Genomic DNA, 16,141 nt, shown 5'->3' with positions numbered 1-16,141 from the left:
TGGGAACAGGAGGCTCACAGCGTGTGCGGCCCAATGAAAGGACACAGTCACGCTGCGTTATAGGCTTTTCGAGATTTCAGGTGGTGGAGCCTTTGGCTCTGGGAAGGAGGGCTCAAGGAACGTTCGCTAAGCGCACGCTCACGCGCTCACCGTGTGTATGTGGTACGCACTGGGAGGGGGCCGTGCCAGGCCCGGCGAGACCCTGGGACACGGGCTGGACCCCAGCCGGCCTCCTGGGCTTCGCGCCCCTTATGTCCTTTCAGTGACGGCTTGGTGAGAGTAGGAAGGGGGCAGACGGGGGCTCCTCTAGCTGGGGGTCGGAGGCCCCTCCGGGGAGGTGACATCCCAGGAGATCGGGCACCAGCTTTGCTGCTAAGGGACGGCAGGGGCCGAGGATTCCCTTTATCACGAGGACAATCCCGAACGGTCTCCTTCAGGAGCTTAAAGTGATCTTATGCCCCCAAACTAGAGACTATAAAGGAGTATTTTAATGGAAAGAACAATGGGGGGTGGGCCTTATCAGATGTGCGAGGGAGCAGGAGGGCGGCATCCGCAGGGTGGCGGAGGGGGCGCCCCCGTCGTGGCGGACCCGCATCGACCCTGTCCTTATTACAGGGCAGACGGGCTTCCAGCAGGATGGGGTCACGCAGAGACCGCAGGTTCCCGGGCTTTATGCTGCTAACAGTCTGTGAACCTTCCTCCCCACCTGCCCACGAGCCGTCTCAAGGCCAGAGGGAAGCTCGGGGCACGGTGGGCGCAACACCAGATAGAGTGGAGCCCTCCAGGAGGCGCCCACACCGTGCGACGGAGTTTTGTCAGAACCGGGAAGGTGGGCCCTGCCGGTTCCCCAGCCTGGTCCCTGGAGCCTGTGGGCGTGGGACCTCACAGGGCAAAGCACCCTGGGGACGGGGGCCGCCTGCAGTGCCCTCCGGTGGTCACGGGGTCCTCACGAGAGGGCAGAGGAGGCAGTGGGACAGCGGAAGCGGGGAGGGCGTGATGTGGCCTCGAGCCACAGGGCGCCGAGCCCCCGAGGCTGCCAAGGCAGGACGGACGCAGACCCCTGTCGGGGGCCTCGCAAGGAGCCACCCGCCCGCGAGGCTGACCTCGGGCTCTGGCCCCTGGGCCATCACACGACGGCTGTGGGGTTTGGGGCTGCTTGCTGTGTGGTTACGGCGGCCGCAGGAAACATATACAGACATGGAAAGCAAACCCCCCGGGGGGAATTGAGAAGTTACGAAGGGAAAATGTCACATGCAGCATGAATTCCATGAACACCACGTGGACGGCAGGCAAGCCGTCAGCATCTGTAAAGCAGGGTGGAGGAGGCCCCAAGCCCGAGAGCCTCAGGAGGCAGTGGGATTTCCATCCGGGGGCCCAGCACAGGCCAGGGCTGGGGACTTCCTTCCGTGGGGCCGGCGTGGAGAAGCGCCCCCGGGATGCCCCGGCCTGGGCCCCTAGCAGCCGGACGTCTGGCCCCAGCAGGCCCCCACGGGCACCCGCTGACCGTGCTCACCTGCCCAGTGGCAGGGACAGCCCGATGAGGCGTGAGGGAGGGGAGGGAGGAGGCGGGCTCTGCCTGGCAGGCGTCACTTGCTGTTCCCTCCGTGGGTGCCCCAGGAACCCCCGTGCATCTCTCCGGGGGCTGCAGGAGCGTCCAGGTCCCAGGCCTGACTCTCGGTGCAGCCTTGCTTGCAGCGGGGACGGTGGTTCCAGAGGCCAGGACACACCTTCGCCTCTCACCGTGTGGGGTCAAAGCTCTGGGGACACAGGATGGACTCGGAAGGGGGACTCTCCGCGGGGGGAGGGAGAGCTGCGGTGACAGCTCCGGGTCCAGAGGCTATGGGCAGTAGCCACCTGCTGGGTCCATCCTGCTGCTGGAGCCCGAAGATGTGGCCCAGCAGGGTGGCCGGGGACAAGGACGGCGGAGGGAGAATGTCCTCCAGCGAGAGCCACCAAATACGGAGCCGCTTACCGACTGAAGCTGCAGACGTTTGTCCATCAACATTTCTTTGAACTTATTTTTCCTTAAAAACACTGATCTGATTTCAGGTGGAAGGCGGTCAGGACATGGCACCCCAAAAGATGTCACTTTGTTATTTTGAGCTGAGGGCAGTGAAGAAATAGCAAATACAAGAGGGCTCTCCACCCCCATCCTTCTGCCCAAAAGCAGGGCAGAGATATCCCTTTGGCAAAGAAAATGTGCTCTGTGAGGCTGTCCTCAGGAGAGGGCCCTCGGCTTGGAGTCTGTGTGGTGAGGCTTGCTAAACATCTCACGCACCACACTCTGCCCACTCACCTTTCCACCGCCACCCCCCAACCAAAGCCCGCTCCCTTTCCTGGTCTCTTCTCCACAAGCATCACCCTTTATTAAAAGGTAGGAGCCCCCCTCCCAGGCCTCACCCCCTCTTTGGAGTTTTCACTTCTCAGCCCCCACCATGTGCATATGGAATAAACCTTTTCTCCTGTTAATCTGGCTTTTGTCATTTTAGCAGGTGTCAGTTAGAGAATTTAAGAAGGTAGATGAAAGGTTTTTTCCTCCCTCCCCCGCAGAATGCAGGATGTTTAGACGGGAAGCCACCTCCTGGCCCTCTTTCTGCTCCTAGGTACCCACACAGAGTTAGTATTACTTTTAAAGTCTGGGAAGCCCTCAAAAATGTTTTCTTTTCCTTTAAAAATCACTGTAGCGCCCCAAGGCCTGGGGGCAGGGTGACAAGGGGTACCAATGACCGCCCGCTGTCCCTGCCGAGGCCTGGGGGCAGGGTGACAAGGGGGACCAATGACCGCCCGCTGTCCCTGCCAACGTTCTGCAAGCTTGTCTTGGCCCCCAGACTCCACTTCTCAAAGATCAGGGGCCACTTCATTATCCCAGGCTGCATGATGTCATGTGTCGGGAAGTTCGGTTTGGACTTTTCCAGGAAATGGTGCAAGCAGGCTGAGCAGTGCGTGTGTGAGCGTCTTCTCAGCATCCTGCAGTCAGGGGACTGTGCGTCCTCCATCGGGAGGCACCCCCCCCCCCCCGCCCGAGCCCCCTCGGCTCGTCCTCCGTTCCGTTTCTCCAGTTTGGTGAGAACTCTCCCACACGGGGGCCACAAGCGGGGATGGGTGCTGTTGGCTGTTGTTAACCTCGGTCTGCCACAAGGGTTCCCCTTAGTCTTTCCTTCTGCAGGAGAACATGGGCTGGAAAAGCAGTGGGACCGGCCCTGAGCAGTCCTTACCAAGCTCACTGAGCTGGGGGGTGGGCAGCCCCATGGCTGCGTCCTCGAGGGGCTAGGTCCCTGCAGAGACCCGTGCCCAACGCCCCGTGTGCTCTGGGTCCTTCGCCCCGCTGCCCCACCAACCTCCTCCTGCTCAGGGCCCCAGGGGCTGCCCATGGACAGCTATAAGGGCAAAGACAAATTCGCTCCCTCTTGAAAAGAAGAGACTCCCCACCGCTCCCTTCTTTCAGAGCTTCTGGGTCCTTTCCGAGGGTGTGTGCAAATCTCCCTAATAGCTACATAAGCCTTGGGGCTCGGGAATGCTCCTCCAGGCCTGGCAGCCAGCTCTTTGAACTGTAATCTGCAGGAGATAACACCACCTCCCCCGGTTCGGGGGGGGGGGGGGCTGACGTGTCACCTGATTGCAAACAGAGCCCGGGCTCCTCCCGTGTCTGGGTTGCCTTAGAAGGCTGCTGGGCTGCGCATCACCCTCTGGCTTGCGGCTCATGCAATGATAGAGCTGTGTTCTTTCTCTTCCACCTTCACGGGCAGGTGTTCTGCATTGAGAAGACATTTGTTTTTTATTCTATTTCCCAGAGGAAACCTGGCGGGAGATGGCCGTCAGAGGAGAGAGGGGTCAGTCATCCTTCCCCTGGGTCCAGGTCCCTTGCCCCTCAAGCCTGGGCTGAGCAGCTCCTGGCTGGTAAACCTGGCTACTGCACCAGTCCTTGTAAACAGCCTTTTGTCAAATCTCCTCCCTCCTGGGTGTGTCTCCCTTGGCCAGGCACCCATCTCCCATTTGGGGGGGTTCGGTCCTGGTGGTCAGGGACACCCCAGCAGATGGGAGGCCACAGACTGTCCTGGGTCCCCAGGTCCCGTGGGCAGCCATGCTTCTTCCCACCTGCCCAGGCACACACTCTGCTGGCCTGGGCCTCCACTGTCCCACCGATGCATGTGTGGCTTGCACACCATGCCCGGGTGGCGGACTGCGGGACCCTGGAGACCAGGACTCTAGCCGTGCCTTTCTGTCACCGAGGGCATAGACTTGTCTTGTTTCGTCCACGTGCCCTTTCCACATGCTGGTGGGTTAGCCGTTGAGACTAGCTGTCCCCACTGTGGGGTAGACTGTCCCAGGCAAAGCCGGCCACCCTGGCCATGCCTGGATGTCCCCCACACCCTCCCACCTCAGGGGCCCCCTCACTTCCTGAGGTCTCGGGGCAGAAGACAGAGAGGGGATCTTCCGCGGCAGAAGGACCACCCACAGCCTGGCCTTGGGAGTCAACGCAGTGTAACTGGCTTCACACGGGCTCACATGCACACACTCGTGCACCGCCCCCCACCCCACGCACGTGGGTCTGGAATGAGTGGCCAGGTGTCGGGAGCTGGCCCAGAAGTCCCAGAGGAATCAGCCCTTGGAAGGAGGGCACCACGGCTGCCCTCGGCCGGAACTGGCGGTGAGATCGGAGGCCCCTGGAGACTCTGCAGACGTCGGGTGGGCCTGGGATTCCCACGGAACTGGGATGTGGGCAGGGAGCCAGACTGGCTCTCCGTCTCTCAGAGCAGGACGATGTGGCCATCGGGGCCACAGCCCCGCACCCAGTGTGGGAAGGGCCTGAGCTGCACTCCCGCCCCCTCCAAGCCGGGCCGCGCACCTCTGATGCTCCTGTTCCCAGGCCCCCTGACCCGCCGGCCAGCGCGGTCTGAGCCTGGAGGGCTGCCAAGGGCAGCTGACCTTCCTGACCCAACCTGCAGCCCTCTCGCCAGTGCCTCCCACTCTCCCCGGCCCACGGGCTCTCCCCGGCCCACGGGCCCAGGTGACCCGTATAGCCGAGGACCCAGGGCAGGTGGAGTGGATCTGGTTTTTGTTGTCTGTGTGAACCCCTTCTCAACCAGCTGGTAACACCCCTGAGGTCCCTGTTGACGTCTAATCAGCTGTGGCCCCAGGGAGTCGCTGCAGTCAGCAGGGAGGCGGCCATGTGCATGGGGCCTGCCCCAGCCATCTCCCCCGCCTGCAGTCCCGGGCCCCCGATGGTGTGGCAGGACAGACGAGCGCCTCCCAGACCGGCCCCTCCCCACCTCTGAGCCCACACTGGCCGGACCTTCAGGCCCCAGGAATGAGCCACATAGCTCACGGCCCCCCTTTGTCCCCAGGAGTCCCCGCCCGAGGTCCACAGCAGGACTCTGGCTTCTTCTGTGGGGACAGACCCCCGAGTGCCACGAGAGCCAGACCAGCGAAAGGGATGAAGGGTGAGCACCATGCTTCCCCACCTCCCGGGGCCCTGAACTGTTGGGATCCCGTGAAAACTCCCTGAACGTCCTCGGGACACGAGGGAGCAAACAGACAGGTCAGACGTGCCAGTAAGCTCGTGGTCATGGATGAATCCCACTGAGGCGTTCTCGTGGCCCCACGATGGATCCACAGTGGTGCCCTGGGCACCCCGACAGGCCCGTTCGGGGCAGTCTCTCCTGGGCACTTCTGGGGGTCCCCACCCCGGGGTGGGGGAGGGGCTGCGTCAGGGCAGGCCCCTTGCTGACCCTCAGCCCCTCTGCAGGCTGGGCCCGGGCGGTCTGGAGCTGACACTGTGTCCGGCTCCTCCAGGACTCCCTGCTCGCCCACATGCCGGCGATGGCCACAGAAGCCTGGCTGCTCAGCTGGCCTGGGACGGGCTTCGAGGAGAAGGAAAGGTTGGGTAAGCCGGGGCTAGGCCCAACTCCAGAGGCTGCGGGGGCCTCGGCTTCCGTGGGGAGGGGGCTGCAGGAGCAGGTAACATGTTGGGAAATAGTTCTGCAGGCACAGTGGGAGACGGGGATCAACTGTGACGGAGCCGTGGGGGACGGTGGCTCGGGCGGCCCAGCTGCGTCTCGGCTGCGTCTCTCGCACCCGTTGTGCTGCAAGGAGCCGCTATACGTGCCATGCGTGCTCTGCCCTCACGGCCTGCCTCTCCCGCAGCCGTGGGCACATGTGGCCCAGTCCCCTCGGGGAGGCCCGGGGAGCGCGGCTTCGCTGCCAGAGCCATCCCCCCTCATCGTTGCGCCACTCGAAGAACATGACAGGGATCAGGGTCCTCCACCCGCTCCGCAGACGCCCCGACCCCCAGCATCCCCGGTCCGAACCCCAGGCCGGCAGCCAGCCCTCTGTGCCCTGCACTGACCCCTCAGCCTCCCCGCTTGGCCGCGAGCCGTCCTGGCTCTGCCCGCCGCCCCTCTCCCTCACGGCTTCCCTCCCCGTCCTTTCGGGGCCTGGCTTCCCTTCCCTGGGAACGAGGGCTGGGACTCAACTAATTGATGTCAGTAGAAATGCTGACGGGCTGATTTCATGTGTCGGCCCACCTCCCTGAGATGCTCCCGGGACGGTGCCGTGTCATGGGTCCCCACGGAATGGGGGGAGGGCTGGAGCCGGCCGCGCAGACTTGGCCGGCCTCCACCTCATTGTTCATGCCTCAGCTCCCACTTCCTCTGCTTCTAAATGAGCAGAAGTTGTTGGGGCCTGTTTACCCCATCAGAGCTCCAACGGCCTGTGTGAGTCATATTCCGGCCACTGCCTTCTGGATGCGTCTGCCGGAGACCCACGGCCTCACCCGAAGAGGCCAAGACACTTCCATCTGCTGGGAACATACAGTCAAGAACACATCCAAACCGGGAGCAACTGTGATTCAGCAGAACTCCCGAGTGACTCACCAGCAGAGTCCATCCGCCGTGACCCCGCTCCCTCCATATTCCTTCCTTAACTCACCCACCGGCTCGTCCCCGGGGGGCCGCTCCGTGCTGGGCACCGTGCAGGGTGGTGCTCAGCAAGAAGGGGCGGTGGGCACAGCATCCAGCTGTGGCCAGGCCTGGGGGTGAGCCAGGACCGGGTGTGGCAGGTGTGTGGGGCGCTCCCTCCCAGGTGTGGCCCCCGCGTGCACCACCCGAGGGGGGGGCCTCCCTAACTCGTTCTTTGTGTCTGGCCGCGGTCACTCGGCTGTCCTCTGTGACATGGCCCAGCTGTCCCTCAGACGTAGTCTGCTCATGGCCGTGCAGCGCCCATGGCGTGGATGCCCCACAGCGTGGATGTCCCACGGCTGGGACTGTTTCCAATTTAGGGCGCTTGGGTTGTGCTGCTGTGAGTAATCCCGTGAACGTCTTCAGGGGAACGTGAGTAGGTGCATCTGCAGGGCGCCCTAAAGGGAGTGCAATGCGGTTACAGGGTATGAAACACTTGAACTTGAGCGAGTAGCGACCAGCGTTTTCCAGAGTCGACGGGTCCACCAGCGCCCGGCGAGGGCTCTGGGTTCGCCCGAACTTGCCGACACGGGAGCTCGTCAGTCTCTTTGGATTTAGGCATCCTGGTAGGACGTAGCTCACGGTTCAGTTTGCATTTCCCTGACTGTGAATGCAGGTGAGGGCCGTCCCACGTATTTGCCGCCTCCTCTGTGGTGAAGGGACTGAGTCTCTGGGCACGCGTCTCGTGGGCTGTGGACCCGATTCTCCTTGATTCGCAAGAGTTCCTTCTACGTTCACCATCCACGTCTGTCCCTAGTGCCGTCACATGGCCTCTCTCGCTCCGCATGTTCACACAGGCTTTTAGTCTAGTTTGTCCACGTGTTAACCATGACGACACCCCTCCTGAGGCCACATTCTCTGCTGTCCTACCTTTCCCCTCCGAGCAGCCGTCCACCCGGAGTTGACACTTCCATAGGATGGGAGGGGGGTCAAAGTTCTCTCCCCCGTTGACATCCAACCGCTTGGCACCGTCTGTAGAGGGGACCTCCCTTCCCCGTGGGGCGCGGACTGACCCTTCCTCCTGGGGCGGCCGCACCAGCGCCCCCGCGATCAGCATGAATGGTACGCACACGTCTCTTTTCTATGTGCTTTCTGTGTTTTTTCAGATGCATCCCTATGAGCAGAATATTATCAGACTTTCGTTTCTTTTTAAATCCAGTCTGGCGATCTTTGAGAGTGTTTTGTTTATTTGCCATTAATATGATTTCTAACGTGTTGGGGTTATAACCCTCACCCTGCCCCCCGTTTCCTCTCGTTCCCGCCTGTTCTGTGGCCCTTCTCCTCTCAGTTGTCCTCTTTTCAATTGTACAAATTGTCTTTTTAGTTACTCAGTGCTCTCCTCTACCAGTTTGCTTGCTGCACATTTTGTACTGATCTCTTAGTGGTTTCTTTCCCATACAAGTTAACACTTTCATCTCTTCCCAGACCACATCGGGACGTTCGAACTCTTGAATTGCATTTCTCCCTGTGGTAGATGGAATGATACCCCCAAAGGCAGCCATGTCCTAATTCCTAGAACCCATGAACGTGTTATGTTATGTAGGAAAGAGGCTTTGTGGACGCCATGAAGGTTACGAATCTTAAAATACAGAGGTCATCCTGGATTACCCAGGTGGGCCCAGTCTGAACACAGGAGCCCCTGGGAGCAGAGGATCTCTCCGCGTCAGCCAGTGGCGTTCAAGGCCAGAGGAGTGGACGTGCACTGCTGGCTGGAGACAGAGGGGACAGCGACAGGGAGCGCGGCAGCCTCAGGAAAAGGAGTCCCAGCTGACAGCCAGGAAGGCACCAGGGATGTCCGTCCTATGAGGAAGAGGACCGGGGCTCGGCCAATGCTGGGATGCCCTCAGACGTGGATTCTGCAACAGGGCCTGCCGACAGGAGCCCCGCCAGGCCTTGCCTCCTCGACTCTGGCCGTGGGAGAGGCCACGCAGAGGACCCAGGCACGCCCCAGACCTCAGACCTGCGGGAGCCTGACATAACCGATTCCTGTGGCTTGTGGTCCTTTCTTCTGCAGCACTCCTTCCTCCCCCACATTTCTGCTCCTAGGGCCACGAAGGTGAATTCCGCACATATTTCAAACCTGGCAGACATTCGCTGTCTGGTCGGTTCTCCTGTGCCTGCTCAGCACCCCGAGCCACCCTGTCCGCCCCCACTTCTGTGTTTCTGTGCGGCTTCCGTCCTCGTTGGAACGGCTCCCATCGGGGTGACCTGGAATGCCAGTTTGATGGGGACAAGTTCCCTCTGGTGTGGTTGTCCAAAAACACCGTGCTTTTGCCTTCATTTTTGCAGGATGTTTTTGCTGGTACAAGGTACTTGGGCAACAACATAAGTCATAATATTATTGACTCACAGCCCAAGAGTGGAATAAATACCCATGAGTCCACATGGATTCAAATAATGATGGAAAATATAAATAAATGAGAGAAAGGGGCAACTCTTGCCTCCAGTAAATTCCAATCAATAAATGTGAAAGGAATGAGGGAAATGGGAAATCATCGTCATCATGATTGCAGGATTGCTGTAGCTGAGACCCACTGATAACTGCTAAAATCCGGGGGCAAACAGGATGCCTGTGTAGCTCAAAGTAGCATGTGCTATGGTGCTTTGAGTGAGAGCCCACAGATCCACGTATGCCACTCTCTCTCTCCAGGAGACAGAGCGTGAAGGGACTCAGCGGCTCTCTTCCGATGGATGGTGTGCAGAGGGGACTGCATCTCTGTGTTGGGGAAACCACACCCCCTCACCCAGGGGACCCAGGCTCACATCACGGTCGCCCATCATGTGGACACCCCGTACCCCGATAGGATGTGCTGGTGAGGGCACTTTCCAGAAGCCCACCGTAATCGTGCACAAACATCCAGCAAGCCCCAACCAAGGGCCATTCCACAGAACACCTGGCCGATATTCTTCAAGCGTCAAGGTCATGAAAGGGGGGATGGAGACACTGTCCCCCGCGGGGGAGGCCCAGGAGGCCCGACCATGATGCAGCATGTGATGCTGGGTCAGGGAAAGGACATGAGCAAAACACCTGTCTGTTGTGAAGTTCCCAGCATCGTGTGAATGCTTATTTCTTAGTTTTGACCGTTGTACCACGGGAATGTAACCTGCTAATATTTGAGGCACCCAGGAGCATATTCTTCTTAACAGTGAAGTCCAAAGTTATCTCAAAATAGAAAGTCAAGTAAATAAATTCAAACTTCGACAACCCTTGGTTGGAACCTATTTTTCCTTGGCAATTTAAGGAACTTTTCCACTGCCTTCTGCCTTGCACTGTGTCCTTAGGAAAGTTACTTGAAAGTCTTGCTTTTCCTTTGAAAGAAGGAGGCCTTTTCTCCCACTTTTAAGGTTTTTCTCTTCCTCTTTGGTGTTTGGGTCTGGCTTGGAGGTGTGCGGGTGTGATTTCCTCGTTATTTGCCTTGATCTTGTCCACTCAGTGACATGCAGGGGTTGGCTGGCGGGGGACTCAGCCCGCTGCACCGGCCCCCGCCTCCACCAGATGAGCCCAGGCAGGATCTGACCATGGTGGCAGAGGCCCCAGGTGGACACGTCCAGCTGCTGCCAGCACCACGTTGGCTGACATGCTACTGGCCAGAGAGTCCACAGCCCGGCCAACCCCAGGGCTGCCCCCTCAGCCACCACCCTCTTCCACGAGCTTAGTGGAGGGGCGCCCCTGCCCCGTAGCCCATTGTGGGTCACACCCAAGCTGGCCAATCGAGAAGGGGCGCCCCCTTCATCCAAGTCCAGGGGTAGCATGCCCTTCACTTCCACTTCTGCTGACACTGACAGTAATGTGTGGGACCTCCGTCTCCCAGGGAAGCAGCCCCTTCGCTGGCCATGAGTCTGTGGGCCTGAAGGGCAGGGTCAGCAGGACCTGAGAAGGGAGGGATGAGGCTCCTTCTACCCCCCCCCCCCCAGTTCTGTGTTCATCATCTCCACCTGGCCTGGGCCAGTCCTGGGGCACCGTCCTTGGAGCTGGGTCTGGCTGGGGACCCCTCCCCAAGGGAGTCCCTCCTGTTGGATGAGGAACTCAGGGTTGGTGCTCATGGGCAAGTGGGGAGTGGGTGACTAGAGCCCCCAGGGGCTGGAGCCAGAGAAGCTTGCAGAATCCAGGAGGCTGGGGGGACCACAGCCAGGTGCTCCCAGCCCAGGGCCTGGCCTCCCATGGGATGAGGGCCTCCGTCAGCCCCAGATCACTCCGTGTACTGTGCCCCCACTGCTCCAGGCTCCCGCACCCCCTGCAGGCAGTCCAGCCCTGGGTGGGGGCGCAGGTCCTTGGGGTGCAGAGTCAAATTCAGCCTTAGGTAGGGAGGAGGCAGGACTGGGCAGCTTTGGAGGAGATGAAGAAACCCAGGAGGGTGGCACTGCCCCCGGGCAGGTCCCCCAACCCCAGCCGGGGATGGGGGGAGGGAATCCCAGCAACACCCCCAGCAGAAAGGACCCCTGGAAGTGGGTGCCATCCGGAGAGACCAGCACACCCTACCTCAGGAGCTTTGCTGGAGGGAAACAGAAACAGTGACCCGACACGGAGCATCCTTCCTGCGGTGGGTGCTGCCCACTTCTGCTCCTCAGGGCACTGGGCGCCCGGCTTGCAGCTCGGCTCCTTCCAGCCTCCAGGCACCCCAACAACAGAAGCCCCAGGAGGGTCCCTGAGACCCCATCTGACCACGGGAGGCTGAGGTGTGTACACACAGGGCCAGATGTAGGTACTTTTACTGCTGCGTTTCTTTCCGGGAGGAGAGAATGGGCTGTGGCCACCTCCGCCCTGCGTGGAGTGTGTGTGTTTGTGTAAAATCTCTGTGCCTGCAAGCTGCCTTTCTTATGCTGACAGCCATGTGTCCTTTCGTCTGTGTCTCTGTTCCTCATTACATCCTCTTGGCTCCGAGGGACCGAGCTACCTTCTGGAACTGTCGGCCACGTTCACTGCTGTGGAGCTGTCCTCAGCCACGGACGGTGACGCGTCCAGGAGCTGTGTTGTTCTTTCCCACCACACAACCTGACTCTCCACCAACCCCAGATTCTTGTGACAACGGTGCAGTGAGCTGAGAAAACAGAAGACACGGGGGGAGCATGTGCATTTGCGTATGTGCACTGGTGTGGGAGTGCATGGGTGTGCGTGTATGTGTGTGCATGCTTATGAGCATGCACTTGTGAGTGTGTGCACGTGTATGAGAGAATGTGCACTTGTGTGTGCGCGAGCACGCGTTTGTATCATGTGCATGAGGTACACTTGTGTATGAGAATGTGCGCTTGTGTGTGAGTGTGTGTGCAAGAGTGTGCACTTGCGTGTGGGTGTGCACTGGTATGCGAGTGCCTGAGTGTGCACATGTGTGTGCAGGCATGCTCGTGAGTGTGCACTTGTGAGTGTGTGCGAGCACGTATTTGTATGATGTGCATGAGGTGCCCTTGTGTATGAGAATGTGCACTTGCATGTGAGTCCATGTGTGCACATGTGAGTGAGTGTGCACTTGTGTGTGAGTGTGCACTTGTGTGAGAGAATGTGCACTTGTGTGTGAGTGCATGTGTGCACATATGTGTTAATGTGCACTTGCGTGTGAGTGTGTACTTGTGTGAGAGAATGTGTGCTTGTGTGTGAGCGCGTACTTGTGTATGAGAATGTGAGCTTGTGAGTGCGTGTGTGCACGTGTGAGTGAGTGTGCACTTGTGTATGACTGTGTGCACGTGTGTGAGTGTGTACTTGCGTGAGAGAATGTGCACTTGCGTGTGAGTGCATGGACGCTGAGGTTATGGGACACCAGCTGTTCTGTGTGGCTGCCATTCGCCCTCGGAGGAAGTGACCCGTCAGTGGGGATGATCCTAAAGGCCTGGACCCCCTGCTCCCATGGGGACCACTGGGAAGGGCCCCAGGGCTTGGGGCTCCACAAGCTGGCCTCATACTTTCGAAGACACAGAGGCGACATCAGGTGCTGCTGGGTGTGGCGGGTGTCCATCCCCTGCCCTCTAGGAGGGAAAAGCAGATCGAGGGCTTTGGAACAGGGCCACCCCAGGTCCGAGAGAAAGCTCACACTCAGGAGTCAAAACTGAGAAACTCGCCCAGGTTCTGAAAGGCCCGTGGTGGAGGGGAGAAGAAGTCCTGAGATTTGTGACTTCCCTGGAAAATCCCACCTCAAGACCTCCTTTTGGCGAAGGAAGGGGGGGCATTTTCCTCCCTCCATTAATCATGAATACTTGGTTTATTATTGTAGTCTTTCCCCGTCTTGTTGAGGGAAAACAAACATTCAAACACTTGCTTTGTGACAAAATAAAAGCCACATTCCAGGAAATACTCCAGGAAGGGGACTTTAAAGGCAAGCCCCCAGGGGGCCCTGCACAGGAGAACGCCCCGAAAACCCCAGATTCTCCTTGTGCCTCCTTTAAAGACCCACGAGAATAAAATAATCTTCACCAGCAAGCAAGTGCATCATCCCCAAAGCCAGACTCTGAGAATCCGACAAACCATGTGGAGAATCCCAGGCCAGTTCGCGGTTACCATGCCCTTGGGTCCTGGGGCGTCAGGTCCAGGGTCCCGACGCTTTCACTGGGATGACAGAGGAAGACCATGGCCCGGTCCCCACGACCTCTGCGTGTGGGGAGACGTACGGCGCCCTGTCAATTCCCTGGTCCTGTGGGTCGCCCACAGCACGTGGTAGAGAGACTCTACAGCTTGCCACTTCGACTTGGCCTCCCGCCCCAGGACGCTCGCCCCACAGCTTTGGTCCCGCACTTCCACAACACCACTGTCCAGCCCCTCAGACCCCTCAGACCCCAGAGACTCACGCTGAACCCTTGCCTCTGACTCTGAGCCCCAGCTCTGCCACGTCCTGACCTCACAGTCGCTGGCACATCCCTCCCCTCATGCTCGACGCCCCGTGAGGGAGGCGGACAGAGGCACAGGAGGCTAAAGAGGGCCGTGAGGATGCCCTGGGGAGCATGGAGCCCCTGGCGAGCAGAGCTGGGGCTGAGGGGGCAGGCTCGCTCCAAGCCACCAAGCCATCACCACGGGCTCCCACCACGGGCTCCCACCATGGGCAGTGTGGCCCTCCAGGGACTCCCCACTCCTCTTCTGTTCTTTCTCCGTTTCCCCTTCAGGGTCATCGTGCCCCACAGACCCCAGGCTCGATCCTGCCTAACCTCTCCTTGTATCTACTGTCTGTCCGTCCGTCCATCTGTGCATCTGTGTTCCGTCTGTCTGTCTCCCTTTCTGTCACCTCTCAGTGTTTATCTACCCGCACACACTCACACATGTCCTCTCTCCACCCTCCCCGTGTTGTGACTCGGGAAGCAAGTGGGCTCTCCCTATGTTTCCCGCCAAGCGCACGCTCCTGGGACCCTGAGAAATGCGGACAGAGTGATGGTGGCCAGACGCGCTGATCCTCTCCCCACATGTTCTCAACTGCTCAGCCCCCGGGGCCCCAGAGTCCCCCGAGTTCCCGCTGCTCCTGGCCTCCCCATCTCCTCCCTCCATCAGGCACGTCAGTCCGGCCCCTTTCCCTCTGCTGTGCCCACCTCTGCCGCCTCCGCCCGTCCCAGGGGCGCATCTGTGATCCGTGGCAGGAAGATGGAGAAGCGGAAGTGCGCCTCGTGAGGGTGGGGCACAACTCAAGAAAACACGGACAGCGTGGTGCCCAGTGGCCCAGTGTCAGTCACACTCAGACTCACTGCACGGGGACCCTGCCTGGGGGCCCACGGTGGGGGCATGCTCCCTGCGCCATGGCTCTACGCCATCCTCCACGTCAAGTTCCCTCTCACGGGGAACTGCACTGCCCTTTGCAAAGCCAGACCCCACAGCTGCTGATCTGCAGGTGGGGCAGGGGTCCCCAGGGCTCTGAAAGGCCAGGCTCCAGAGGCTGCAGGTACATGTGACACCCAGGCCTGGGAGCCACAGGGGGGGCCACTGGGCTCTCCATGCCCAAGTGCCCAAGGGTCTGATGTGGCTCATGAAACGGTCCAGCGTATCCACCCAGTTCCAGCCTCCCGTCTGCTGGATGAGTTCTGTCCCTGCTAAACCAGGATGGCTTGACCTGCTCTTTGCAGAAAGCGAGGTGCAGAGGTGTGTCCCTCGAAGGGCATTGCTCAGTGTGGCCCGCCCCACACATGCCCCGGCCCCTGGGGGGGTTCGGCTGAAACGCTGGGCTTGTCACTGCTCGCTCTGTGGAAATGGATGCCGGATAGTCCCTTTGTTGGCAACCCCAGCAGTGAATTCTGAAGAATCCAGTTACCCACTAAAACAGTGGGTGATGAGCCCCTACAGTCGGGACTTTGTTATCTGAGGGGAAGTGTACGTGGTCCTTCCCCACCTCTGAGCTGGGCCTCACTGGGGCGCGGATCGCTGCCTCCCAGGGGAGGTGATCTTACCTCGGCCTGCACCATCTTGGGGTGCACTCCCTCTGGTCCAGGGTCCGCAGGCCTGGCCGCTCGGTCAGCGCCTCGTCAGGCACACCAGGACCCCCGCCCTGCAGGTGGGCCAGCCTCGTTGGGTCTTCAGCACCCACTTTCCATGGTGACACCACACCTGAGCACCACGGCCAAGCTGGCTCTCGGCTTCAAGAGAGAAGAAATTTATCAACAGTCATCAATTGAGGATCCTGGCCTGGGAGGGGTGCAATACCACACAGGGAGCGCAGGCCTAGCACCCCGAGGCGGCTGTGCCTGGACAGAGGTCTCAGCCCTCCCACACGCCACTGCTTTGTTGGTGAGGGCGGATAATTCCTGTCAGAGTTCCTGGAGGGTCAGAGAGGTGGAGTCTACCCCAGCACATGATGGAAATTCCAAGAATCAGAGCAGGTATTTTCATGCCTTAGAGGCAATGTTTTTCATTGAATTAAAACAGAAGACCAGATGGGGGTCAGAAAGCTCTCCCACTGAAGCAGGGTGTCTGATTTCTCTGACTCAGCTGACAGCCATGCCAACAGAGACGTGGTTAATGCGCAGATATTAGAAAGCCCAGATCTGCTGGGTGATGAGGAAAGTAGAGATGCTACCTTGCTTCTGGGGTGGCCGGCCTGGGAGTCCTGGTCACTGTAGATAAATGGCAGGTACGGGAACAGGCATCCTGGCCAGGGGTGTTCAAGGACATGCGGCGCTGTCCTGTAGTCCCAGGATGGGCTTGTGTGTTGTCTTGGTTATCTGCCCACAGCTCCTGTTTGAATGTGTTCTCTGGTTTCATTTTCCCATAACAAAATGTGCTT

General features: G+C 59.7%; 1 long non-coding RNA gene across 2 annotated transcripts; it reads left to right on the top strand.

The window, feature by feature from the left end:
• Positions 1-2,454: 2,454 nt before the first annotated feature.
• LOC135362515 (uncharacterized) lies at positions 2,455-10,489 on the top strand. 2 transcript variants are annotated; one of them, XR_010407319.1, is made up of 4 exons: positions 2,455-4,648; positions 5,346-5,441; positions 5,747-8,018; positions 8,382-10,489. It is a non-coding gene; the product is annotated as an uncharacterized LOC135362515 (long non-coding RNA). The 2 variants fall into 2 exon arrangements; XR_010407318.1 differs by having other exon boundaries at positions 5,747-10,489.
• The last annotated feature ends 5,652 nt before the right edge of the window (positions 10,490-16,141 follow it).

Source organism: Mirounga angustirostris, unplaced genomic scaffold, assembly GCF_029215605.1.
Source record: "Mirounga angustirostris isolate CCGP_5_RB_7025 unplaced genomic scaffold, mMirAng1.0.hap1 SCAF_1, whole genome shotgun sequence".
Classification (NCBI taxonomy): Eukaryota; Metazoa; Chordata; class Mammalia; order Carnivora; family Phocidae; genus Mirounga; species Mirounga angustirostris.
Note: the sequence above shows the minus strand (reverse complement) of the source record. Positions and strands in the feature narration are given on the sequence as shown.